The following is a 26,860-nucleotide window of genomic DNA, read 5'->3' on the forward strand; positions in this document are numbered from 1 at the left end:
GGAAAAAACTAGCTATCTTCTTATTTAGTGTGTGTATTAATCAGCATGTGTTTGCCCAAGCTGTCATAGCAAAATGCCCCAGGCTTGGAGGCTTAAACAAGAGAAATTCATTTTCCCACTGCCGTGGAGGCTGGACGTCCAAGATCAAGGTACCAGCAGGTTGGTTCCTGCTGAGGCCTCTTTCTGGACTTCTTCTCCCGAGGACCTTCTTCCAAGGACCTCACGTAGTCTTCGCTCTGTGTTCACAGAGAGAGAGGACACTCTGCTGTACCCTCTTCCTCTTCTTTTAAGGACATAGGTCCTACTGCATCAGGTCCCCAACCTTATGACCTCATTTAACATTAAGTACTTCCTTAAGGCCGTATTTCCAAATACAGTCACCGAGGGGGTCAGGGCTTCAATGTGTGGGTTTGAGGGGAGACAATAGTTTATACCAGTGTGTGCGGTATCACTTACTTCTGTGATCATTTGGAGTCCCCCACTCCCACTGTGCGTGGTGATCTCCAGACTGTTTCCTTGAGTCTTCAGCGGTGCAGGGGCTGTCCCCTGGCTTCCTGGGACGAGGATGGGTATCCGAAGGCTTGGCAGTATGTTAAACAGATTATAAACCCACCTTCCTCTTTTTAAATTCTCATTCGCCCCCCGAATCCAGAAGTGACGTTGCCGCCAATTCCTGCCCAGTCGACTTTTTGGTTTTCATTACCGTGGACTGAGGACTAGATTTTTCAGATCTGCTGCATTGGCTACCGCTTGTCCAGCTTCCAAAATGTCCTTGCTCTGGTGGTACCTTCTGTTGTCTTCGTCCATGAGGATTACCATATACAAGCGTCTTTTTGTCGTTAGTCACGTGGGGTTTCTGGAGGGAGTGGAGGTTAAGTGCATGTTTGTTTAATCTGCCGTCTTCTTCCTTGAAAGCCGATGGGGACCCATCTGCTGAGTTCGCTGTGACGGCAGGCTTACCTCTCCCCCAGACCTGGTGTCTTCACAAATGTCTCTATCTTACCCAAATATGTTTGATCATGATGCATTGGTTGGGTTTTGAGGACCAATAGTCTGCTATCACTTGACCAAAGGATAGGGAACACATTCTGAGCTTATCACAAAAATGCAAAGCTTTTTCATAAACTCAGAAATGATTTGTGTTTTGGGTTGAACAAAGCCTTCACATTTTCCCCGAACACCATTTTCCTTCATTTTAAAACGTGATATATTTCCAGGAGAATCTAATCCATATGTTTCTTATTTTTTGCTTTTAATACATCATAATATTGCTTCATAAAGTGCTGTTTAAGTCAGTATTCTTTATTAGCTTTTTTTTCCTTAAGTAAGCCCTTTTCCTTAGCTTTTATTTAGAGACATATTTTTTTTCAAAACTTCCCAACCACAAAGTTCAACTGAACCCCCAAAGATCTGAGTTTCACTTCAAATTTTGACTTTTGTTGAGTTCTAATTAGGGCAAGCCCAGGTTTTCTAAAATCGGGTGGATTCCGTGTTTGCCAGTGGAGCATATCTGCACCCAGGAGCCACTTCTCAAATCACCTTACTCCGTGGTACTTTGGGTCGGAAAGAAGGCACATACCAGCAGCACGCCCCTTGGCGTGTCGACTCCGTCACTGGCGTAGAAGGAGAGCAGAAGCAGATACGCCCCTGCCTTGGGGAGTTTGCTGTCCGGCTGGGGAGACTGGGGAAGAAGGAGAGGGTCTACCATTTCTTCACTGCCGACGACGTTCCAGGGGATGAACTAGTCACTTTGCCATTGCTGTCCTATTCACCTAAGGATAAACAGAAGTATTTTACCCAGATGTAACCCCCATAATAGGCCTCCATAATAAATGAAGTTGTTAATTCAAGGTGAAGTCTACCTCCAGTGAGACGCACACACCTGAGTGCATAATCGGATGAATCTGACAAACGTGTCCACCTGGGCAGCCATGGCCGCATGAGGGCATAGAACATTTTCATCGCCCGGAAACCTCCCCCTGTGTCGTCTTGTGGGCCGTCCTCGCCTCCGATGGGCAATTATTTCTGTTACTGTAACCATAGATTGGTTCGGCATGTTCTTGAGTTTTGTCTGAATGCGGTCACGCAGCGCGAGCTCATCTGCGTCTGGTTTCTTTCTCTCGGCATGTCTGAGGTTCATCCGTGCTGTTGCCTGCGCTAGTGCACTTTGGAAGTCGCCAAATATGATTTCCATCGTATAAAAATGCCACAGTTTATTGATGTTCTTGTTGAAAGAGATCAGGTTGTTGCAGTTTGGGGCTATTATGAAGGAAGCTGATACAAGCACCCTTGGGCGAGAGGCCTTGTGGACATGTCTGTCCTTTTGGGAAAGTGACTAAGAGTGGAGTTGCTGGTCATAAACAGATACAGGTTTAATGTTTCAAAAAATGCCACAAATTTTCCAAAGTCGTTTTTTTCCATTTTACTTGTCCACTAGTAATACAGGGAGGTTCTGTTCGTTCCTCTTCCACCTGACAGTCTAGCAGGTAAAAATGAAAAAATCTGAGAAGACTCAGTGTGGAAAGGCAGAGTAAGCAGGATAATTAGACGGTTATGGAGAAATCAAGTATGACCCTATTATTCATTTCAAATTAATTTGCATATGGTGTGAGGTAGGAGTCAAAATTCATTTTCCACCATATCAATATCCAGGTGTTCCAGCACTATTATAATTTTTTGTGACGTATCACTTTTTAAAAACATTTTTCAATTACAGTTTACATCCAACACTGTTCTGTGTCAGTTTCAGATGTACGGCAGAGTGGCCAGAAGGTCCTGTCCTTTACAGAGTGGTCCCCACAATGCTTCACACACCCACCTGGCCCATCCACAGTCCTCACGACGTTATGACCACGGTCCCCATGCTGTGCTCTCCGCCTCCGTGACTGTTCTGTACCTAACAGTTTGCACTGCTTAACCCTTCCACCTTTCTCTCCCCGCCCCTGCCCCCCTGACAGAGCACTGAGTTTTAAAAAGATGTTCCTTTTTCGGTTGAACTGTCTTGGCTCTTTCTGTCAAAAATCACTTATGTGAGAGTCTATTTCTAGGGCATTCACTCCATTCCATTGATATACAGGGTCTGGCAGAAGGAAGGCCTGCTCGAGTGTGGTGGGTAGGATAATAATACGAGTGTGATAATTTATGGTTTTAATTTGAACACTTCGCCTAAAATGTCATAGGGTGTGTTTGAGTGTGACATTGTTAGGTTACAGAATGACATGCTTAGGATTTTGTAAAAAAAGATTTTGTAATAAAAAAGGGGCGTTATTTGTGCTGGACCCTGTATTTGATCTCCAGGCCGACACTACACTGTCTTAATTATTGTACCTGTAACACGAGTCAGGCAGCGTGAGTCTTCCAAATTCGTTCTTTGTCATGTTTTGCTCATTCTAGGTCCTCTGAATGTCACCAAACACCCTTTTAGAATCAGCTGCCACCATCCATAAAAGAGCTTGCTGGGTTATTGATTGGGAGCGTGTTGAATTTATAAAACAATTTGAGGAAAATCAACAACTTCAATTCCATTCAGTCTTCATATCCATTAACATGGCACAGAGCTTCCTTCATTTAAGGCCTCCTTAACTTCTCTCCTATCTTGCAATTTTTAGTGTAGAGGTCTTGCACATGTTTTATTAATTTGTTCCTAAATACTTTTTTGTTTTATGACCACTGTAAGTGGTATTGTGTTTGGAATGCCACTTTTAATTGCTTGGTTCCAGGTTCCAGCGATATAGTTGATGTTTGCATTTTGACTTTTACTCTGTGGCTTTGCAAATTTTCTCTATTAGTTTTAGTAACGCAGGTTTGGCGGGGGTGCGGGGGGGTCATATGCCTAACAGTTTACCAAATAAACAACCATCCCAGCAGGAGACAGTTTTCTTTCTTCCTTACTGAGCTTTGTGCCCTCTGAAGTAATTTGCTTGCTCGTTTCCTTATTCGTTTACCTTCAATGCACTGAAAAGATCTCCGGTGTAGCACTGAACGGAATTAGTGAGAGCACATGCCCTTTCCTGGTCTCCGTCTCGGGGATGGAAGATTTCAGTATCGCGCCCTGAAACGTAACCGTAGTCCTGTTAGCTGTCGCTTTGCCATAGGTGCCTGTCGTAGCAGGCACTCTCCGAGGTGGTGGCCCCTGAAGATCCCCACCTCCTTTGTTCACTTGTGTGTTCTCGAGTGTGGGCTGGGCTTTAGTGACTTGCTTCTCACAAACAGAACGCGGCACGAGTGATGGAATGTCAATTTAAAGGTCATACAAAGACTGTGGTGTCCACCTTGGGGTTCACTCCACTTGCTGGCTGACTCTGAGGGGAGCCAGGTGCCACCCTGTGCGCCGCGCTGTGGAGAGGCCTGTGCGGAGAAGGGCCAAGGGAGGTCTCCAGCCAACAGTCGGTGACGAACAGAGGGTCTCTGTCAACAGCCACGCGAGTGACCTTGGAAGTGTGTCTTCTGCCAGGTACGCGTCCCAGGGAGCCTGAAGCCCCGGCTGGCAGGCAACCTGACCGTAACCTCATGAGGGACCTCGGGCCACACATGGGCAGTTAAGCCACATCCGGGTTCCTGACCCCGGGAACGGCGAGCTGAGGTTTGCTGTTCCTTCCATTCCTGGTTTACGAAGGATTCCCACCGTGACCTGGCACCTAATTTTGTCAAATGCCTCTTTTTGTTTTATAATCAATTGAGGTGATTATAGCCTTTGTTCTGCTTATGTGGCAGATTACACTGATTTTCAAGTAAGCCCCACGTGCTCCTGATGTATTATCCTTTTTATGTATTGTTACTCAGTTTGCTGACATTTTCTCAAGGATTGTTGCCCCTGTGTGTGACAGATGTTGGTCTGTTCTCTTATTATTGGGACATAATTCATGTCATGAAATTCACTCACCTGTAGATCGGTGGTTTTGAGTATCTTCTCAAGGCGCGAAACCATCACTACTGTCTGATTCCTGACCATTTGCCTCAGCCCCAAAGAAACCCTGTACCATCGGCAGTCACCCCTCTCCTTCCGTTCCTCAAGCCCCTGGCAACTACTAACCTACTTTCTGTCTCTGTGAATTTGCATATTCCGGACAGTTTCTATGAATGGAATCACACAGTATGTGGCCTTTTGTGTCTGGCTTTGTGTAGTTAGCATACCATTTTGAGGGTTCACACGCGTTGTAGGGTGAAACAGTGCTTCCCGAACGTCATTCCTTCCCGTGGCGGAGAGAGTAGTCCATGGCATGGACGCGCCGCCTGTGTTCCCCCATTCATCAGCGGTGGCCGTTGGATCGCTGCTGCTTTTTCGCTGTTGTGAATAATGTTGCTGTGAACACTTGTGTACAAGTGTTGATGCGGACGTGTGTTTTTCATGCTCCTAGGGATACACCTAGGCGTGGAATTTGGGGTTCTGTGGTAAGTCTGTGAGGAACTGCCAACCTGTTTCGCAGTGGCTGCGTCCTGTTACGTTTCCACCAGAACTGTAGGAGAGTTCCAGTTTCCCCATCTTCGCCAGTGCCGCCAGTGACGTCTCTCTTCCCATTGCCGTCCTAGTGAGTACAGACAGCGTCTGACTGTGCCTTTGACTGCATTTCTCTGCTGGGTGATGATGTTGAGCATCTTTTCATGTGCTTGTTGCTATGGGGGTATCTTCTCTGGAGAAGTGTCTACTCAGCCCCTTTTCCTGATTTCTTTTTTCGAATTGGGTTGTCTTTTTGTTACTGAGTTGTGATAGTTTTTAAAATATGTGTTCTAGATACAAGGCCCTTAGAAGATATGTTATTTGTGAAAATTTGCCCTCATTCTTTGGGTCATCTTTTCACTTTCTGATGGTGTCTTTCGAAGCACAAACATTTTTAATTTTCAAGATGTCTAGTTTATCTGTGTTTTTCTTTTGTTCGTGTTGGAGTCATATCTAAGAAACCATTGCCTAATCCAAGGTCATAAAAATTGAGGCCTAAGTTTTCTTCTAAGAACGTTACAAATTTTTACTCTTACATTTAGGTTCTTGATCCATTTAAAGTTCATTTTTACTGGGAGTGTTTAGTTGGGATCCGGATTGATTCTATGGCTGTTGCTACCCTGTTGTCTGAGCATCGTCTGTTGAAAAACTGCTCCTTCTTCCATGGAACTGTCTGCATACCCCTTGTCAAGAATCAGTCGGCCACAGGTATGTGGGCTTTTTAAATGGACGGTCAGTTCTGTTCCATCAGACCGATGGAATATCTGTGTGTCTGTCCTTACGCCAGTACCACCCTTTCTTGATTTACTGTAGCTTTGTAGACAGTGTTGAAATGGGGAAGTATACATTTTCCAACTTGGTTATTCCTTTTCAAGATTCTTTTGGTGATTCTCAGTGCCTAGCATTTCCACATGAATTTTAGGACTAGCTTTCAATTTCTGCAAAAAAAGCAGATGGAATTTTGATAAGGGACTATGTCGACTCTGTAGATTAATTTAGGGGTGTTGCCATATTAGCGATACTAAGTCTTTTGATTCATGAACAGAGAATGTTTTTATATTTACTTGGCTCATTCTAAATTTCTTTCAAGGATGTTTTGTGGTTTGTCGTGTTCTTATATTGACTTTGTTTATTTTTTACATCAGGGTGGTAATGCCAGTTTCAAAAAATTAGTTGGAAATTATTCCCTCCTTTCCTATTTTCTGAAAGACTAATGTAGAACTGATATTATTTTTTTTCTTTAAGTGTTTGTTAGAATTCACAAATCTGGGCCTGAGATGTTGGGACTATTTTAAATTATGAATTCAATGTTTTTAAAAACTATAAGGAAGTATACATCAAAAAAATACTGTATGTTAATTTAAAAATAAAATTAAAATATAGGGCTTTTCAGATTTTTTATTTTATTTATTTTTTAGTCTCTTATTTTCATGACCAAGTTAATTGTAGTCATTTGCTACATTTCCTTAGTCTCATTTTAATGTCTGTTAGACCCGTGGTGGCGACTGGTTGTTGATAATCTGTGTCGTTTTTCTTCCAAAGTCTAACCTGGTTTAACTTTGATTGTTTTACATTATTCACTTTGGATTCCGTGGGCTTTCTTCTATTTTATTATTCATTTTTACTTGCTTATCCATTTTCTATTTCATTCATCTTTGCTCTTATATTTATTCTCTTCTTTCAATTATTTTGGACTTTGCTCTTATTATTATTATTATTATTTTAGTTTCCAAAGGTAGAAGATTTGATCTTTATTTTAGACCATTCTATTTTTCTAACACAAGAATCGAAGCTGTAACATTTCCTTCAAGCATAACTTTAACACCATTACGCAAATTTAGATACGATGTGTTTTTACTTTCATGAAATTCAAACTATTTTCAAATTCCATGTTTCTTGAGGTTCTGTTATTCAGTGCATTCGCATTTAGGGTCGCTCTTTCAAGTGCATCCACCCCTTTATCGTTCTGAAACAGACCTCTTACCGGCTCACCCGCACCCTGCAGTCTGCTTTGTCTCCCGTGGGCGCAGGCGATGCAGCTGACTCGTGGCTGGAGTTTGCCGGGTACATCTTCTCGTGTGCTTTTACTCTCAGTGTATCTGTGTCTGATTTTAAAGCAGGCTCCTGCTATAGATTGTATCATTGTGCCTTACTGTTTTATCTGGATTGAGAGTCTTCACCTCTTAACTGGACTACGTAGAATCAAATTTAATGTGGTTGTGGATATGGTTGGGTGGGGTTTAAGAGTACAATTTTGCTATTTGTTTTTCTAGTTGTTTTGCTGTGTCTACGCCTTTCCAGAGTGAGTTTTTTAACGATTCTATTTTGTTTCCACTCGTGGATTACTAAGTATACCTTTATTTTACTGTGGTTTTCATTTCTAGCGGTTGATTCAAGTTTTAAAATATGCATCTTAAACTTGTCGCGGTCTGTCTCTGAATGATTGTACGCCACTTCACTTCCCACGTAGGAACTTTGCAGCAGTCCAGCCCCGTTAACTCTCTTATCCCTTGTGCTATTTTTAAATTACATTTTAATGTTATATATGTCATAACTTCCAAATATCTTTTCATTAAACAGTCAAATCTCTCTTTAAAGGAATTTTTCCCTCTTAGTTTGTAATGTCTTGAGACTTACAGAAAAGTCAAGTTAGTACGGAGAGCCTGGGAACTTCACCCAGCCTCCCTCGATGTTAACTGCACGTTGCATAACCACAGCACAATTGTTAAAACTAAGAAATTAACATCGATACAGTACTGTTAACTAAGCCAGACCTTACTCAGGTTTCGCCAGCCCTTCTCCCAACACCCTCTTTCTGTTCTGGGAGCCAGTCCGCATTCCCACGTTGCACTTCGCTCTCACGTCTCCGTGGCTCCCGCGATCTCTAACACCTTTACCTGCCTTTCGTGGTCTGGACTCATCTAAAGAGCTGGTTATTTCGGACGCTGCCCCTCAATCCGGACCTAATATTTCCTCGTGATTAGACTGAGCTTGTGCGTGTTTGACAGAGATACCCCCAAAGCCATGTGCCCTTTTCGATGACGCCCTCGGGGGCATGTGATGTGGGTGAGTCCTGTTCCTGGTGGGGTTCTCATCGATCACCTAGTCTGGGCAGTGCCTGCCAGGATTCTCCACGGAGAGTTATTACTTTTCCCCAATAAATACCTTGGAAGAAAGACTCTGAGACTGCGAACATCCCATTTCTCCTCAAACTTCACTTCACTAGTTTTAGCCTCCATCAATGATTCATGTTCATCTGCAGCAATTACTGTGCTGTAAGGAAGAGCTGTCCCTCATCTGTCTGTCTGTCTGTCTGTCTGTCTGTCTATCCATCCATCCATCCAATCAGCACTGACACACGTATAGTTCTTGCATGCTGTAGGTTATCATGCTGTTATGCATTTCGTGGCTCAGGCCGTTTCGGCGTTGGCCCTTGGGTGCTCTGAGGGTGGTCCCGCGCCCTTTCCACGCGTCCTCATCCTTTTCTGAGGGCCGCTTCACTCCCTGGCCCCCTAGAGGCTCCAGGTGTATCTTGTACTTTCTCTTCCCCGCCTTTGGAATGAACCACCTAAGTAAGGCCCCTGGTCGTGGTGGTGGTGGTTTCTGATTGGAGAAGGCCGTTTAGGAAGTAAAATCTGGGCAGCCAGTGTCCTCACTGCTCCCTGGATGCCATTGTTTCAAGGTTCTGTTAATGCACAAAACTTAGACGTGTGTACACTAACTCAAGTACACTCACTTGTCTTTATTGCTGTATCTATCTGTGCAAGTGAACATGTTTTAAAACCTGTAGTTCATACTGCTACCTCTAATCCGAACCCGATACAGTGTTCATTCTGGCCCTCTGCATTTGCTTATTTGTAACTGCCTTTTTCAGCTTGTTAGACACCTTGCTTTCATTGTCTACAATATATCTATTTACTTGTTTACCTCTAGCATACGTATAAAGTAGCTTCAATTGCTAACCCATTCCTCTGTGAGAAGCAAATTTACTAACTACCGCATAGTATTTGAGTACAGTTCTCTTTAGCTTTGTAGCAGCCAGTCAAAATACAGTTTCGGAAGTCACCGAGGTTGATGCTTCCCCTCCCCCCCATCCCCCCAGTGTGTGTCTGCTGCTCATTTGTACACTTCAGCTCATTCGCTACAGTTTGTATTCGATGTTGGCTTCTCATCATGTCCAGGCTGGTTTTATTTCATGTCAATTTACCAGCAGTAAACTTTGCTCTTCGCAATATTCCGTTCTAGGAATTTTGGCAAAGGCATAGAGACATGTTGTCACCACCAGCCATGACACGGAATGGCTCTGTCACCCCCCAGAGTCTCCTGGGCTGTCCCTTTGTAATGGCCCTGCCCTACCCTCTGTCCCTGGTAACAATGATATTTGGTTTGCTTGGCTTTTTTTCTAAATGTTATCAAAACGGAACCATACATCATGTAGCTTTTTAGGTCTGGCTACTTTCATTTAGCCAAATGCACGTAAGAGTCATCCGTGCCGTGTGAACCGTTAGTTCCTCTTTCTTGGTGAGCAGCGTTCTGTTTTACGGCTGTGCCGTTGGAACGGTGTTTACCCATTCGCTGGTTCAATAAAAGTCATCTGGGTCGCATTCAGCTTTGGGTGATATGAGTAAAGATGTCACATAAATGTACAAGCTGTGTGTGAATGTAAGTTCTCAGTTCTCTTGTGCAAATATCTAGGGCTGGGATTACTGGGTGTTCTGATAGCTACATGTTTAACGTATCAGAAAGTGATGGCCCGTTCTCCGCTCTGCCTGCATCTCCACCAGCGGCGTGTGAGTTCCGGTGGTTTTGCACTGTTGCCAAGAGTGGGTATTGTCATTTTTAAAAAATTGTAGGCATTCTCATAAGTGTGCAGTGGCCTTCTGGTGTTATGTTTTATTTTTTATTTAATCTTTATTGTATTTTCTTCCCCATTACTATTAAGTCCCCTTACAACCCCCCCCCCAAGCAATCACCACGCTGTTGTCCATGTCTATGAGTCCTTTTTCCTTTTTGCTCAATCCCTCCACGCCTGCCTCCCCCTCCCTCCCTGGTTTTAATTTGCATTTGTCCAATGATGCGGAGCATCTTATCATTTGCCTACTTGCCATCCGCATGTCTTTGGTGAGGCGTCTGTTCAGATTTTTGCTCATTTTTAGCTGGGCTGTTTGCTTGCCTATTGTTGAGTTCTGAGAGTACTTTCTATATTCTGGAGATGAGTTCTTTATTGGAAACATGATCTGCAAATATTTTCTCCCAGCCGGAGGCTTGCCTTTTCATTCTCCGAGCAGTCTATTTCATAGAGCAAAACTTTTTAACTTCGAAAAGTCCAGTTTATTAATTTTTGTTTTGGAGTAGCCAGAACATTCTGCGGAGGATTAACATTTGAAAACTATTGAGTCTCTCGACCCATAGACATGGCGTGTTTCTCCGTCTCTGTACGTCTTTCCTGTCTCTTATCAGGGATGCATAGTTTTCCATCTAGAGATCCGGTAGGTATTTCGTCAGACTGACACCTGAGTATTTCGTCTTCGGTGCTACTGTAAGTGGTACTGATTTCTTAACGCTGAATTCCAATGGTTCGTGCTACTACAGAACACACACACAGTTGATTTTTTACGTTGACCTTGTGTCCTACAGCTATGGTAAGCTTATTTAGTTGTCGGAGCCTTTTGTAGGTTTTTGTTTTAATCCTCTCTGCAGACCATCGTGCCATTTGCTAACGGGGACAGTTGTGTTTCCTACTTTCCAACCTACATGCCTTTTCTCTCTCTTTCATGACCGTCGCGCAGGCCAGCACTTTCAGTATGAAATCGAATAGAAGTGGTGAGAGAGAAGAACATCCTTGCCTGTTTCCAGCCTCAAGAGGAAAACACTCAGTCTTTCACTATGAGGTATGTTATCAGTAGTATGGTTTTATAGATGCCCTTTATTAAGAAAACATGCTGCTAATATAACAGCTGAGAGTTTTTATCACGAATGGATTTTGAGGTGGGTAAATGCTTTTCCGCATGGGTTGGGATGATCGAGTGTGGCCTCTCTCGTCTTCAGTCTGCTCGTCCAGGGCATCACACTGGTTGTTTTCAAAGGCTGTTCCAGCCGTGCATTCCCCAGAGAACTCAGAATTGTGCTGTGTTGTATTATTCTTTTTGTATATCGCTTGAATGTGCTAGCATTTCATTCAGGATTTTTGCATCTGTGTTTATCACAGATCCTTTTCTGTAGCTTCTTCCCGTGCAATATATTTCTCTGGTTTGAGTATTAGGGCTGTAGGAGCCTCATAAAATAAGTTGACAAGCATCGCATTCTTTTCTGTTTTCCTGGATGAGATTGTGGGGAATTGGTACTATTCCTTCCTTAAACTGAACATTTGAGGAAGTGAAACTGTCTGGCCTGGAGTTTTATTTGCTTGAAAAATTTTAAACATGAATTCAATTTCTGTAGGAAGGACTTTTTAGGGTTTTATTTTCATTTTTTCCTAGATGAATATCTTTCAAGGAGTTGGTTCATTTCAACTAGGTTATTTAACTTACAGAAACAGAATTGTTTGTAGCATTTATTTATTGTCGATTGATGTCTGGAGTCTCAATAGTGATAGTCTCTTTCTCGGTGTTGGTACTTTGCATCTTCTCTTTCTTTTTTTGGTCAGGTGGATAAAATGTGTTTTATCAAGGAACTGACTTTTAAATTCACTGATTTTTTCCTCTTTTTTCTTTGTTTTCAATCACAATGATTTTTGGTCTTTACTATTTCCTTTCTCTGCTTTATGTTTAATTTTCTCTTTTTGTCTGGTTTCTTAAAATAGAAGCTATGATGATTGATTTGAGAATTTTCTTCTAATAATAAGAATCTAATGCTATAAATTTCCTCTAGATACTCTGTTTGCTGAATCTATAATTTGTCATATGTTACTTTCATGTTCATTCAATTAAAAAAATTTTCTAATTTTCCTTGAGACATCTTCTGTAATCTATGGGTTATTTACACGTTCATTGCTTCATTTCCAGATATTTGAGGAGTTATGCAGATCTCTTGAAAATATTTGTTTTCCTACTGTTTTTGAGTGGCATGTTCTATAAAAATCCATTAAGTCAGTTAGGTTTTTTCATGATGTTGGAATCTGCTATATCCCTGCTGATTTTCTCTCTACTTGTTCAATCCAGTACTGACTGAGATCTAATTACAAAGTCTCCAGTTTTAATTGTGGACTTATCTTTTGCTTCTTTCCATTTTACACTTGTTAGATTTACTTCATTTTGGAGTTCTGCTGTTAGCTACATCTGGTTTCCTGATGAACTGAACCTTTAGCCATTATGTGACATCCCTAGCAATGTTCCTGGTTGTGGAGTCTATTATCTAGTAGGAATGTTGTCCTAAAAACTAAAATGGCCTGTTATTTTACCAGAAAAATGGTAAAGAATTGCAATTCGGGACAAGCATACTATAGCAAAAACTATAGGCAAGTCCAACAAGCAAAGAAGAATGTTATTTTACAGAGAAAAAGGAGGAAGTTGGGAGCGGTTGTTTTGAGCAAAAGTCCATGGGAGGGAAGCAGGATGGACGAGGCTGTATTTATCAGTTCTGGCTGTGTTGCTGGCCAAGGCGGGGACTCTTCTTCCTGCTGGAGCAGTAAAGGAGTATTGACTCGCAAGGTGTGTCTCTTCCTGTTGAGACTTATAACTGGTCATTCTTCCCACTGGGATCTGCCATTGACCTTGAATGGTAGTCTGCGAAGATCCCCCTTCTGGCCTCCTACTCTTTCAAATGAGCTTTTCCTTTATTAATTTCCACATAACTACCGTCGCTCCAGCTTCCTTTTGATTGGTGTTTGTGTAGTGTATCTTTTCTCGTTCTTTTACTTTTGACCTCCTTTTAAAGTTGTTTTCTTGAATGCATCGTGCGGTGGAACTATTGTTTAAGATCTGACCTGACCCCTGTGGGAGGGGAGGGGGCAGTGGGGACTGATTAAAAGAAGGTGAAGGGATTAGTCAAAGAACATTTAGGAAGGACCCATGGACATGGATTTGATCGGACCATCTGTCTTTTAGTTGACATATTTATTGATATATTTAGACCATTATATTGAATTATTAATATTTACATTTAGGTTGACCATTTTATGGTTTTTTCTGTGTCTTCCCTTTTTGGTTCCTCTGTACCTTATTTCATGTCTTCTTTTGGAGTCACGGACTCCAGTACTATTTTTTAGTAGTCCATTTTCTTTTGTCTGTTGGTGTTTTGATTATGCCTTTGTATATTTTTTAGTGGTTGTTCTAGAGTTTATAGTGTACGTCCCTAACTATTCAGTTTATTTAAAGTTAATATTTTACTATTTCAAGTAAAACACAGAAGTGTTACAGCCATAAAGATCCTACCAGCCTCCCTCTTTATGTTACAGCTGTCCTAGGTATTATTTACATACGTCAAGCCCTTCTCTCAGGGTTCTGCAGGTTATCATATTTTCTTTCAACAGCGATGTATATTTTTAAAATCTTAAAGGAAAAAACTAAAATAATTTATATTATATTTACCCTTTTTGTTTCTCTTTCTTTATTCCTGAAGATCCAGCTCTCTCTCTGGGGTCATTTGCCTTCGGTCTGGAAAACTTCCCTTAGCGTTTATTTTAGAGAGCCGGTGACGAGTTCTCTTAGGACCTGTACCTGAAAATCTCATTATTTAGCTTTTGTTTCTGAAGGGCATGCTCGCTAGATGCAGAGCTCTGGGTTCACAGGAAGTCTTATTTCCTTTCTCTCTGGTATTTGGCAGTTTGGTTTAGACACGCCTGCACATACTGTCCTTTTATTTACTGTGTTTTAGGTCTATTTCAGTTTATTTTGAAAATGTATGCTTTTCACTAAATTTGCTAGATTTGAGATGTCTTCAACTAATTTTTTTTTTCTGTGCTAATCTTTCTCTCTCAGGGACCCCAATGACATGAATGGCCTTTTGAAATCGGAAGACAGGTCTCCAAAGCTCAGTTCATTTTTTCTCTCCATAGTTTTCCCTCTGCTCTCCAGTTTGGACGATTTCTGTTGACCTGTGTTTGGATTTCTGACTATTTTTTCCTGTCATCTTCATCTTACTATTGAAATGTTCCAATGTTTTATTTATCAGTTTTGAAATTTCCATTTGGTTCTATTGTTTGCTGGGCATGTCTATTTTTCCATGCATTACAAGAATATTTATCTTTGCCTCATGGGGGTGATGACATTGCTGCTTTAAAGACTGATAATTCCACTGGGCTGGCCACAAAGTTCGTTTGATTTTTTCCACACGATGGCTCTAGTAGTGCTTAGTTGCCTCTACCTGCATTTGAAACCATTTTGTTAGATTGTGTTGTGACAGCTGTCATATCAGCGTATATTTCAAGTAAATTTACCAAAATTGGTGAATTTCTGTGTAGCTATTTTAATATTGAAGATGGAAGAACACATGCAATATTTTTGGCATATTATGATTTATTACTTCAAGAAAGGTTAAAATGCAACTGAAATGCCAAAAAAAAAAAAAAAAAAGACTCGTGCAGTGTATGGAGAAGGCGCTATGACCAATCGAACGTGTCAAAAGTGCTTTGTGACGTTTCTTGGTACTACTGACATTTTGGCCAAATAATTCTTTGCTGTGGGGCTGTCGTATGCACTGGCCTCTACCCACTAGAAGCCAATAGCGGGAGATAGCTGACATCGTCAAAATATCCAAATCAATAAAGTTATTGGTGAAAATGAAAACTGTGTCTTTTATTTTGCAAAAAGAAAAACGTAACAGACTTTTTGGCCGACCCAACAACATCTGATCCATCTTGGGGTTGACATCCACTCCTTGTCTTTCCCTTGAGAATCGGCCAGGTTTTCCTGGCTGCCGGTATGTTGAGTAATTTTGTGCTGTACCCAGGGCATTCTGTACACTAAGTTGTGAGGCTCTCGGTCCTGGTAAAGTGTTCTGGAGGATGGCGATTTTGTTTAGCAGGCCGCCAACTGGTGAGGGATGAAGGACAAGCTCCGCCTCACCGGCTTCTGTGCTCTTTGAGTGTGTTCTGCACGTGTGCAGCTCAGGGAAATGCACTTGGGGGTTGGGCTGGTTTATACACGGAATCAGGGCTCCCCTTTTCCTGATCTCTCCTCCATAGGATTTCCCCCAACTTCTCCAGCTTCCAGAGGCTCCTTTCCTGGCTACAAAGTTGGGGTTCTGTTGGTGCGTTCTTCAGCCACTGGCACTGTTGCCATTTTGGAAAATAGGGGAGTGGGTATAGAAAAGAGGAAAAAGCAGTGCCCTTTGCAGAATGGGAGCCCCCTTTCCCAGAGGGACAGGTTTCTTTTGGGGGGACTCAGGTGCTTGCATTGTCACCATTGGCTCTCAGGCTGAAGCTGGCCTTGGGGCAAGGCCAAGGCCAGGGCCAGGAGAGAAAAAGGACATTCAGAACAATGGGGGCTTCTCCACAACCTCAGGCTTTTAGGGGCCACATTGGCCCAGAAGAGGACATTTCTTGGGGTGTTTTCTTCCTGTAACCACTATGAAGTTCCCCAATTGACTCACCCTGGGGTTAAAGCCGTACTGAATGTACTTGAAGTTTTGACTTCCCTCGGCCGTCCACCTGCTGGTACTGACTGGTGAGGCTCCTTAGCAGCTGCCTTTCTGGATTCTGTCCAGCATTGTTAGTCGTGAGCCATGGAATAGGCTGCAAGAGGCTTACTCCATCTTGGTGGGAGCTTTGGGGACGTACCTAACGGTTTCGGCATTTCACAGCTCACAGGTGGGCCCTCGCACCTGCACACTTCGTGCAGACCCAGGACACTCAGGCTGACAGAAGGGAGTCTCCGTCGCTGTTCAGTTCATGCGAGGTTGACTCTCTGTCTCATAAACAGCCTGTTGCTTTGAATCTCCGTTTGTGTTGGGGCATCAGAAGTGAACTGGCACAGGCAGAGCCAGAGAGACTACGTGCAAGTCTGGTCTCTGGCACTTACCAGCTCTTTGGCATTGGAAGAGCTGCTTTCCTTCTCGGAGCCTGAATTCCCACATCTATAAAATGTTCTGTAAACTGCCTGACCCGAAGGCCGTTAACTCACTGAAGAATTATCGATGTGGCATCTGCTATGTGCCAGGCATTATTCTAGGCACCGGGCCTATGGTAACAAAAAGCAGGCAAAGATTCCTGTCTTCATGCATCTTGTATTCCAATGGTGGGTGGTGAATGATAAAAATATGAGTGTGGGAATTAGATAGAATTTATTAAAAGCAAGCCTAGTGAGTGCTCCGTATATGTGCCTCACCTAGATGAAGAGCGTCAAATGGCCAGTGCCAGCCAACATTCCCTACAGTCAGTCGTGAGAATTGAAATGAGCCCCAGTTAGACAGGACCTGAAACAAGTCTCGGCTTCACTGCTGGCATCATTGCCGGTTGGATTCCCAGTGAGGGCACAGGCCTGGGTTGTGAGTCAGGCCCCCAGTAGGGGGCGCTCGAGAGGCAACCACAATTTGCTGTTTCCCTCCCCCTCTCTAAAAAAATAAATAAATAAAATCTTTAAAAAAAGAAAATATTTTAAATTAAACTGACATTTGTTTTTTATTGAACTTACTGGGTTGACTTTGGTTAAAAAAATTACATAGATTTCAGGTGTACAATTCTATAATGCATTATCTATATATTGTATTGTGTGTTCGCCACCCCGAGTCAAGTCTGCTTCCATCACTGTTTATCCCCGTTTACCCTCTTCTACCTCCTCCGCACCCCTCTTTCCTTCTGGTCATCACACTGTTGTCTGTGTTTATGTGGGTTTTTCCTTAATCCCTTCACCTTTTTCACTCAGCCCCCCAGGCCCTCTCCCCTCTGTCAGTCTGCTCTCTGTGTCTATGAGTCTGTTGCTATTTTGTTTGTCAGTTTGTTTTGTTCATTGGGTTCCCCACACAAGTGGAGTCATATGGTGCTTGTCTGTCCTTCCTAAGTGCTAGTGAAGATGGGGAATAGCTGTAACTCTCATGTTACTGAAGTGTAAACTTGTACAGTCTCCTTGGGAAATGGGGTGGCAGTTTCTTTTGTTTTTATTTCTTTAATTATATCTTATTGATTATGCTATCACAGACCCAATTTTCCCTCTTTGCCCCCCTCCACCCAGCACCCCCTACTTCCTCTGGCAGTCCCCCCACCATTGTTTGTGTCCATGGGTCATGCGTATAAGTTCTTTGGCTACTCCATTTCCTATACTCTACTTTACATCCCCATGGCTATTCTGCAACTACCTATTTGTACTTCTTAATCCCCTCTTCACCCATTCCCCCACACCCCCCACCCATCTGGCAATCATCAAAACACTCTCTGTGTCCATAATTCTGTCTCTGTTCTTCTCGTTTGCTTAGTTTGCTTTTTAAATTTGATTGTAGGTAGATTATGTCTTTACTGCTATTTTATTGTTCATAGTTTTGATCATCTTTTTCTTAATTAAGTCCCTTTAACATTTCATATAATAATGGCTTAGTGATGATGAACTCCATTAATTTTTTCTTGTCTGGGAAGCTCTTTATTTGCCCTTCCATTCTAAGTGGTATCTTTGCTGGGTAGAGCAATCTTGGCTGTAGGTCCCTGCTTGTCATGACTTTGAATATTTCTTGCCAGTCCCTTCTAGCCTGCAGTTTCTTTTGAGACATCAGCTGACAGTCTTATGGGATCTCCCCCATGGGTAACTAACTGATCCTTTTCTCTTGCTGCTTTTAAGATTTTCTCTTTACCTTCAACCTCTGGCATTTTAATTAAGATGTGTCTTAGAGTGGGCCTCTTTGCATCCATCTTGTTTGGGACTCTCTGTGCTTCCTGGACTTGCATGTCTATTTCCTTCACCAAATTAGGGAAGTTTTCTTTCATTATTTTGTCAAATAGAATTCCAATTTCTTGCTCTTTCTTTTCTCCTTCTGGCACCCCTGTGATGTGAATGTTGGACCTCCTGAAGTTGTCCCAGATGCTGCTCACACTATCCTCGCTTTTTGGATTATTTTTTCCTTTTTGTTGTTCTGATTGGTTGTTTTTTGCTTCCTTATGTTTCAAATCATTGATTTGGTTCCAGCTTCATCCACTCTACTGTTGTTTCCTTGTACGTTGTTCTTTATTTTGATTATTGTGTCCTTTGTTTCTGACCAGATCTTTCTTACGCTGCTGAGGCCCTAAGTTCCTTGAGCATCCTTATAACCAGCGTTCTGTTTAGTTCTCCATTTTGTTTAGCTCTTTTCCCAAAGTTTTGATTTGTTCTTCATTTGGGCCATGTTTCTTTGTCTCCTCATTTTGGCAGCCTCCCTGTGTTGGTTTCTATATTAGGTAGAACTGCTGTAACTCCCAGTGGTGTGGCCTAATATAGCAGGTGTCCTGTGGGGTCCAGTGGCACAGCCTCCCCTATCACCCAAGCAGGGTACTCAAGGCACGCCCTTCATGTGGGCTGAGTACACCCTCCTCTTGTAGTTGAGCCTTGATTGCTGTTGACAGGTCAATGGGAAGGGTTTACCCTGGCCAGTCAGCTACAAGGACTGGCTGTGCCCACTGACCACCAACCTCTGCCCTCCATGAGAGGATCTACCCTCCATGTAGGGATAGGGTGGTGGTGCCCCAGTGTGGTCTGTAACTGTCCGCTGGGTGCGCAGGCCCTGGAGTTTCCCATGTGGTGCAGGCCAAGGTCAGCCCCGACCTGCGTTCTGCCCAGGGCCACCCTGTGTAAGCAATCTGAGATGGCTGCTACTTGTGCTGTGCTTGGAGATTCCCAGGCAAAGCCAAGCTGTGAATCTAGGCTGGCTGCTCCTAGTACCAGGTCTGGGGTCCCTGAGCAAGTGGTACAGGGGCTGGGGACTTACTGAGGCCAGCTGTTGCTTATTTGATAGGATTTAGGAAGTTGTGAAATGTGAGCCAAGACCAGCCATTCATATGGAAAAGCCACAGTTAAGAGTTTGGATGGGCCTGCCAGTTGTGGGAAGGAGTCTCAGGATCTTCTGGGCGGGCGAACAGTGTTAGCCAGAGTCTCAGATCTGTACCCGCCTGCTGGCTCTGTGGGGGGAGAGCTCAGAAGAGTGACAGTGGCCTCTGCCCAACTTTCTGTCTGGGAGGAAGCTGTCCCCCAGCTCCCACTTTGATGCCAGACACTTCAGTTCCTCCCTGTATGCTACCAGTACCTTTCAAGCTGCCACCTCGGTGCTGGAGCTTAGAGGGAGTGAGTCTGAGTGAGTTCGTGTGTGGGCTCTTTAACGGGAACTGCTTGGGACTCCAGAAGTTTCTTCCATTGACTCAATCCCTGCTGTTTTTGCAGCCAGGAAAGTTATGGTGACTTATCTTCCTGGCACTGGAACCCTGGGCTAGGGGGCCTGGGACTCCTTACTCCTGAGATATCCTGATATCCCTCCCGAATTTTTATCCACCACACATGGATATGGGACCGGCCCGTTCCATGTCTCCACCCCTCCTACCAGTTTGGATGGATGTGGTTTCTTTATTTCCCTAGTTGTCAGACTTCCATTCAGTTCGAGTTCTGATGGTTCTGAGTGATGGATGTTCTATATTTTAGTTGTAATTTTCATGTGGTTGTGCCAGGAGTGAGCTGTGCCTACCTGTGCCCAGCAGCTTCTTTTAAAGTTAAATGTGCAGTTAACCATATTCCATTCCTAAGTGTTGGGTTGGTCAAAAAGTTCACAGGACTTTTTTCTGTAAGGTGGCTCTAGTAGTGCTTATTGTCTTAACTTCATTCAGAACAATTTGTTAGAATGCATTGTGACAGCTGTCATATCAGTGTGCATTAAAAAAACATCAAAATTGGTGACTTTTTGTGTGGCCTTTTTAATATTTAAGATGGAAGGAAACTAGCACAGCACTTTTGGCATATTATGCTTTGTCATTTCAAGAAAGGTAAAAAAACTAAAACGCAAAAGAAGATTTGTGCAGTGTGTGGAATGTGTCAAAAGTGGTTTGCAAAGTTTCTTGCTGGAGGCTTCTCACTGGACGATGCTCCACGGTCAGGCAAACCAGTCAAAGTTGATAACAAATTGAGACATTAATCGAGAACCATCACCATTCTACCACGCAGGAGACAGCCGACATAACTCAAAATATCCGAATCAATAAAATTATTGGTGAAAATGAAACCTGTGTCTTTTATTTTAGGGCAAAAACCATATGGACTTTTTGGCCAAGCCAGTATTTACTCAAGAGAAATGGAAACATAGGTCTACCAAAAGATTTTTAATATAAATATTAATAGTAGTCTCATTCGTAGGAGCGTAAAACTAGGAAGAGCGCAAAGGCGCATCGGTAAGCGCACGTACATACAAACTGTGGTGCGTTCACACGATGACACACGACTCGGCAGTAAAAGCGCAGCAGCTGCTGACCGGTAACACGGGCGAGCCTCACGGACACCGTGCTGAGTGCACGAAGGGTGAACGCTATCGATCCCGTTAATGTCGTGTGCAGAACAGGTGAAACTGTAGTGATGGCGACTGAAATCATACTCAGCTCTGGCTGCAGGTGAGGGGAGCTGACTGCAGAACGGGACAAGGGGGCTTTGGGGGTGATGGAGGTGCCCGAGACCCTGACTGCAGGGGTGGTTATGCATATATAAATGTGTGTGTACATCTGTGTATCATATACTTTCAAAATTCAACAACTTGTACACTCAGAATGGATGCATTTACTTTATGTAAATTGTGCTTCAAAAAAGTTGAAAAAAAAAGATGCCAACTAAGACCTTCGGCCAACAGGGAAGTTTTACCAAATTCCCCAAATCAGTACTGAATTCAGATGTTCTGATTAAGGTCCTCCAGCCTGATTTTAGGCATTCTGGGTTCAAAACAGAAGAAATAAATTTAAAACTACTTTAAAAAAAAAAGGTGTCACTGGAAGGTAAAGTCACACTCGTGAGGGCTTTTCGTCACCCTAGTTTGACGGGAACTTTGTATCTTGGGGACTCTCCCTACTGTGGTCGGGTCCCTGTACTGAGCGGTGATTCCGGGACAGGGACCTGTGTGTCAAGTACTCCCCCTGCTTTCCACAAAGGCGAGCTCGTCCTTCCGACTCCCGGAAACATGGCCAGGGGCTGGCTCTTCTTCCAGGGCCACTAAGTCCCCGTTTACCAGCCCCGGTCTGTGGCACACACGAGGAACTCGAGGCCATTTAGATAATTTCCATGGGAAGAAAATCCTTGTTATTTCAGTGGCCCAGCGACAGTCATTTAAAAACTTCGTCTTGCTTCATCTGGGTAATTGATCCTCTGGCCCACTCCGGGGCTGGCGGTGTAGATGGGCTATGTTCTGAAGTGGACACTGTTGTTGAGGGTAGGGGACAGATACTTATGGAGTGCCAGGGCCGTGCCAGCTCAGGGCTCAGGACTTCACGGGCATCATCATGTCAGGCAGCTCCCAGAACCTCTGTCTTCCGCCTGTGGCCGAGAGTCAGCCTGGGTTGAGCGATGTGGCTTTTAAATTGGGAAATCGGATTCAAAGCCGGGGGCTTACTCACCCCCAGACCCATAGTCTTCCTCTACATCTCGCTACAAAATGATTATGCTCCAAAGACAGCCCAGGAAACAGGCCCACTGTGATCAGATGTGAAACGCCATCCGGCCTGCATTTTCCACGCGTGTGAGTGGCTGAGGACCACAGCCAGGGGGACAGGCCACCGCCACAGTGCCATCCAACAGCAGCCAGCGGGACTTGTTCCTGGGGTCCCCGAGTCTGGTCCGATATGGCTCCCCCTAATTTCGCAGAATGCATGCCAGCCCGCCTGGAAGGTGCCACGAGCGTCTCCTGAGAAGACCAACCGCAGGTTCTCAGGGTTTTGAGAGCTTGTGTTCCCCTTCTCTGTCGAGCACATTTCGTGTGGGATTGAATCCCTCCCCTTCATGCGGGAATTCGGCCCTGTGCACCAGTATGTCACCAGAGTCGTGAATACCAGGAGCAAATTTGTCTTTGCTCTTCTTCCTGCTGCCCCAGCCATGGCTACCAGGCAGCCAGGCCAGGCAGGGGTGTGCTTCTGCGCTGGCCACCTTGGTTCTGAGGGCTCCCGTGGGCAGGGCTGGGTGGGCAGGGCTGGGTGGGGCCTGGGGCTGAGCAGGAGAAATGCTTTTGTGTGCCTTTGAGGCTGGGGGAAGGTTCATGGCCAGGTCAACGCTCCAGCATTCTTTTCTGGGCTGCAGGGGCAGAGGCAGAGGGGCCCCCGGGAGAGGCCCCCACGGGCAGGTCTTGGGAGGCAGAGCTGCAGCTGCTGTGTTTGGTTTCCCTTTGGTCTCAGGGATTTAGATAAAAGGGCTGCTTTTATTGATTGGGGCGGCTGGGGGAGGAAGGGAGCTCCAGGAGTCAGCCTTTGCCTTTTTGTTTTTCTAAGCAAACATTTATTGAGCATTTACTGTGTGCCAGGCATCACTAAATGCTTTTCATGCATTATTGGGTTGAATCCACAAGACCACTGTTTGACTGAGGAGGAGGAGAAGGCTAAGGCTCGGAAAGGTTAAGAAATCTGCCCGAGGTCACACAGCTTAGAAATGGCAAAGCATGTGGGTCCCCAAGCCCTCTCTCACCTGGACGACTGCAGTCGCCCCTCACAGCTGCTCTTTCTGGCCTGTGCCCTTCTAATCCATCAGCTACTCAGCCACCAGAGGGGTCTTTCTAGAGCCCAGCCCTGCTCTGCAGGCGGCAGTGGCTTCCCTTTTCCCACAGTGCGAAGTTCACACTGCTGTGCTGTGATCTGATCTCCGTTCATCCCTCCTGCAAGAGTCCTTCCGAGTTGGACCCTTCTCACCCCTGCTCCCCTCCCCCACACCTTGCTGCCCCCAGAACACCAGAGCCCAGCCTCCTGCCGGGGTCTCTCAGAGCAACTCTTAGGGCCCCCCTGCCAGTCACAGCTACTCTGCCAGCTGCTCCTGCCCCCTGGCCTGCTTGGCCTTGGTGGGGTGGGGTTCAGAGGGCGGGGGGTATATCCTGTCTGCGCACCCTACTGCCTGCACAGGAACTGGCGTGGGATGGGTATTCTGCTGATGCCTGGGATGTGGCTTATATGGAGACACCTGCCCTTTGCCCCTTTACGCTCAGTTGCTAAGGGGCTTCATGTGTCAGGACTCTGCCAGACCCTTCCCCGGTTAGCAGGGGCCTCATCCCGCAGGGAGGGCCGGGCTGGGTGGCCTTTCCCAACCTAGAAGTAAAAGCACAGGAAGAAGGTGACTGGTGATTTGAGATGAATGCCCTGCCGCTGGGCAGATGGGCTGGCAGGCTGAGGCAGAAAAGGAAAGATGACCGAGGAGCACCTTCCAGAAGGGGGAACGGGGCCCAGTGCTGGGCTGAGGGTCTGGCTGGCTCCGGACAGACATGTCCAGATGCTGGGGTGAGATGTGGGGATGGCCAGGAATGGACGCCAGACCCACCCAGGGGCACGGTGGAAGGCAGGCGAGGGACCTCTGAGAGCGCAGGTGTTACCTGGCAACAGGAAACCGGAGGGGCAGGGATTATCCAGTTTGAGATCACAGAGACAGAAATGTGTTGGATGCCATTTGCTAAAATGAATTAGGACCCAGCTGGGTGTTCAGGTTGCAAAAGCCCACACAGAGGTATTACTAGGGGATCAGCGTTACCCACTCTAGTTAATAAGCTGATATTGCTTCCATGGGAACCTTTTGCTGAGTCCTAGGGGGCGATCTCTCTGGGCCCCAGTTTCCTCACCTGTGGCGTGGGGCCCTGGCATAGTAGCTTTCCTGCCACATGGGTGGTGGTGTCCAGGGAAGCGTGAAGGGGCTGCCCGAGTCTGCATCTTTCCTGGGTCCTTGGCTCCAGCAGTCACTCTGTGCACAGGACGGAGCACGGCCATCGGACAGTGTCAGCTCTGAGTGTTGATAAGAGTTTCTGGGTGGGGACAAGTCTCTCGCCATGCCTAACCTGCATGCAGGGTGCAGATGCGTTCATTTCAATCCTAGCGACCCTCGGAGCAGGGTGGGGGCGGGGGGTGGTATTCTCATTTGTAAACTGGAATTAATGTGGCTCAGACGGGGCAGGTGACTGTCCCACGGCCACATCAGTGAGTGGCGGCGGAGGGCGGACAGCAGGCTCGGCTCCCTGGAGCGTCCTGCCCCGGGCTGCTCTGCCAGCAGGACTCACTCTGACCTGCGTGGGGCGGAACCAGGGGTCTCATAAGCGTACGCCGTGGGACAAAGGGCTCGTCCGTCTGTCCGCTGTCCCTGCCCCCCCGGCACACATAGACCACACGTGTACCAGCCACGTTTCCTTGTGTCCAGCCCTTGGGGACAGACTGGTAGTTTGTGGTGGGGATGGGCCTTCTATTCTTGGCCTGATGGGCCCAAGTGAGACTGGTGGCCCTGCCCCCTGCACGTCACACTGGCTCCTGAAGGCCCTTGGTGGAGCCAGCTCAGGGCAGCATTGCTCTGTCTATACTCAGTCCCCAAACTTGATGGTTCAGCAGAAACAAGACAGAACAACCCCTTTGGTGGTGACACTGGCCCGTGGGGGTCGGTTGCTTCTTAGGGAGCCCATGCACACCCAAGGTTACGTCGAAGAGCCCCGGCCGGCCTTCTTCACTGACGGACACTGTGGTCATCCAGAGCCGTGGCTGGGGCCTGGGACCTGCTGACCACAGCTGTGTGAGCGCCAGCAGGTGGGACTGCAGTTTGGGGAAGGGCTCTGGCCTCAGGGTCAAACTGCCTGGAGCTGAGGGTGGTGCTCTGCGCCCTGTGTGAGCCTGAGCGAGGGGCTTAGGCTCAGTGCCATCACCTGTGAAACAGGGAAGATGACAGTGATCAGCACTCACAGTGTGGGGCACATGAGCCCTCGCAGGGACCGGGGTCACGGAAAGCAGCCCTAGGTGCTGGGGGCGCTGTGGGTTCCTGTTCTGGCCCTGGGAGAAGTGGGTTGTCCCAGCCCCCTCCTCCAGCAGGTTGGGGGAGAACGACTGGCCCACTGACCCCGCAGGACAGGTTGCTCCACGAGCCCCTCCGCCGGGCAGACACACGGAGGTTGTGTCAAGGCCAGGCATCCATTGTCCAATCAATCAGGCTAATCGGCCTGCCCCTCGATAAGGGCGGGGATCGGGTTTCAGGGAGATTTTCCCGGGATTACTTCCAGTAGCCGCTCAGTCTAGACAGGCCTCTCAGTTACAGGGGTGCAGACAAAGGCGAGGGCCAGGAGGGCCCCACCACCAGGCGGACCCGCCCTGCTGGATGGGACCCTCCCTCCCCTGCAGACCCTGCTCTCTTCCTGGGAGGTCAGGGCAGGGAAGGAATCCGCTCACTGACCGCCACCCTGGCCCATCCAAGTGAGTGTCCCGAGCCCCTGTGGTGAGCCCGGGCAGGGCACCAGGCCCATTGGAGACGAGGCCGCGTCGGTGGTGCCCCACCCACAGGTGCCGGGGAGAACCCAGCTCACGCTTGGTCTCATGCCTTTCAGTCAGGCACAGGGAAGGGAAGCCCCACAGCCAGAAAGTGGTGGGGCTGGGGCACGAGCTGTGGCCTGTCGAGAGGGTTACCCTGGGGACATCGGGAGGGCCGTCCCAGTGCTGAGGGGACGGGCAGGGCAGTCTACCTGCGTGTGTCACTCCGGAGTCCCCAGCCTGGTCTTGCTAGTTCTTGCTCTGAGACCCAGGCAGGTCACTTTGGGACATCAGTTTTCACGTCTGTAAAATGGGCACGATACCTACTCTGCCAAATAGGGGTACCGTGCGAGTCACCGAGAGAACCTGTGTGAAATGGTCTGGGAAACTCGGGCGCAGTACTAACGCAAGTCCCCGGCTCCTGCCTGCTGCCTGCATGGAGCTGGCCGTGGTGAGTGGATGGGCGAACGGTGGATGAATCTGAATATCCCTTCTTCTAAGGTAGAATGGGCGAGTCTCGTTCGCTCCCCTTCTCCATCTTCCTGATGCCTCCTGCCCCCGGGAGATGTGGGGAGCAGCCCAAACCCACAGGGACAGGGAGCTGCAGGTGTGGCCCCTCTTTCCAGTTTTCCTGAGACACATCCTGCCTTCACGGACATCCTGGGGACATGCCGGTGTGACCCCGTCCACTCAGATATCACTGCGGCTGCCCTTCTAGACTTTTGGAGCAGAGCTATGAGGAAGTGTCCTTCGGGGCTGGAATGTAACCTTTGGTCATGTACTTGTGTGTGGGGGAGAGAGGGGATGATGAGACAACAGCCAGCCAGCCAGACAGACAGACAGATGCATAAGGCATATGCGGCGCTTCGTGTTCTACCTTGGGTTTGAAACAGGCTCTGTGTTACTTTGTGGTTTTCTAAAACCTTCTCCTGTGCCCTGCAACAAAGTTAAAGACTTGACCCAAGAGAACAAAGCATTGCTCATTTAATGGGTTAGCTTTTCCCAGAGCAGCAAATCCAAACGCCAAAATGGAATGAAAAACAATAATAACAACAGCAAAACCTACGAGTTCAACGAGGCCCTCAAACCTCACTGTCCTG

General features: G+C 46.2%; 1 long non-coding RNA gene across 4 annotated transcripts in view; it reads left to right on the forward strand.

Moving 5' to 3' along the window:
- LOC139440317 (uncharacterized) overlaps positions 1 to 26,860 on the forward strand; it is a 175,093-nt gene that overhangs the window by 122,257 nt on the left and 25,976 nt on the right. For all 4 annotated transcript variants that reach the window (XR_011650469.1, XR_011650467.1, XR_011650468.1 and 1 more), the window contains one exon: positions 11,227 to 11,328. This is a non-coding gene — a long non-coding RNA (uncharacterized lncRNA). The remainder of the gene's footprint in view (positions 1 to 11,226; positions 11,329 to 26,860) is intronic.

The sequence above is a fragment of the Desmodus rotundus genome, chromosome 10 (genome assembly GCF_022682495.2).
Source record: "Desmodus rotundus isolate HL8 chromosome 10, HLdesRot8A.1, whole genome shotgun sequence".
Lineage (NCBI taxonomy): Eukaryota > Metazoa > Chordata > Mammalia > Chiroptera > Phyllostomidae > Desmodus > Desmodus rotundus.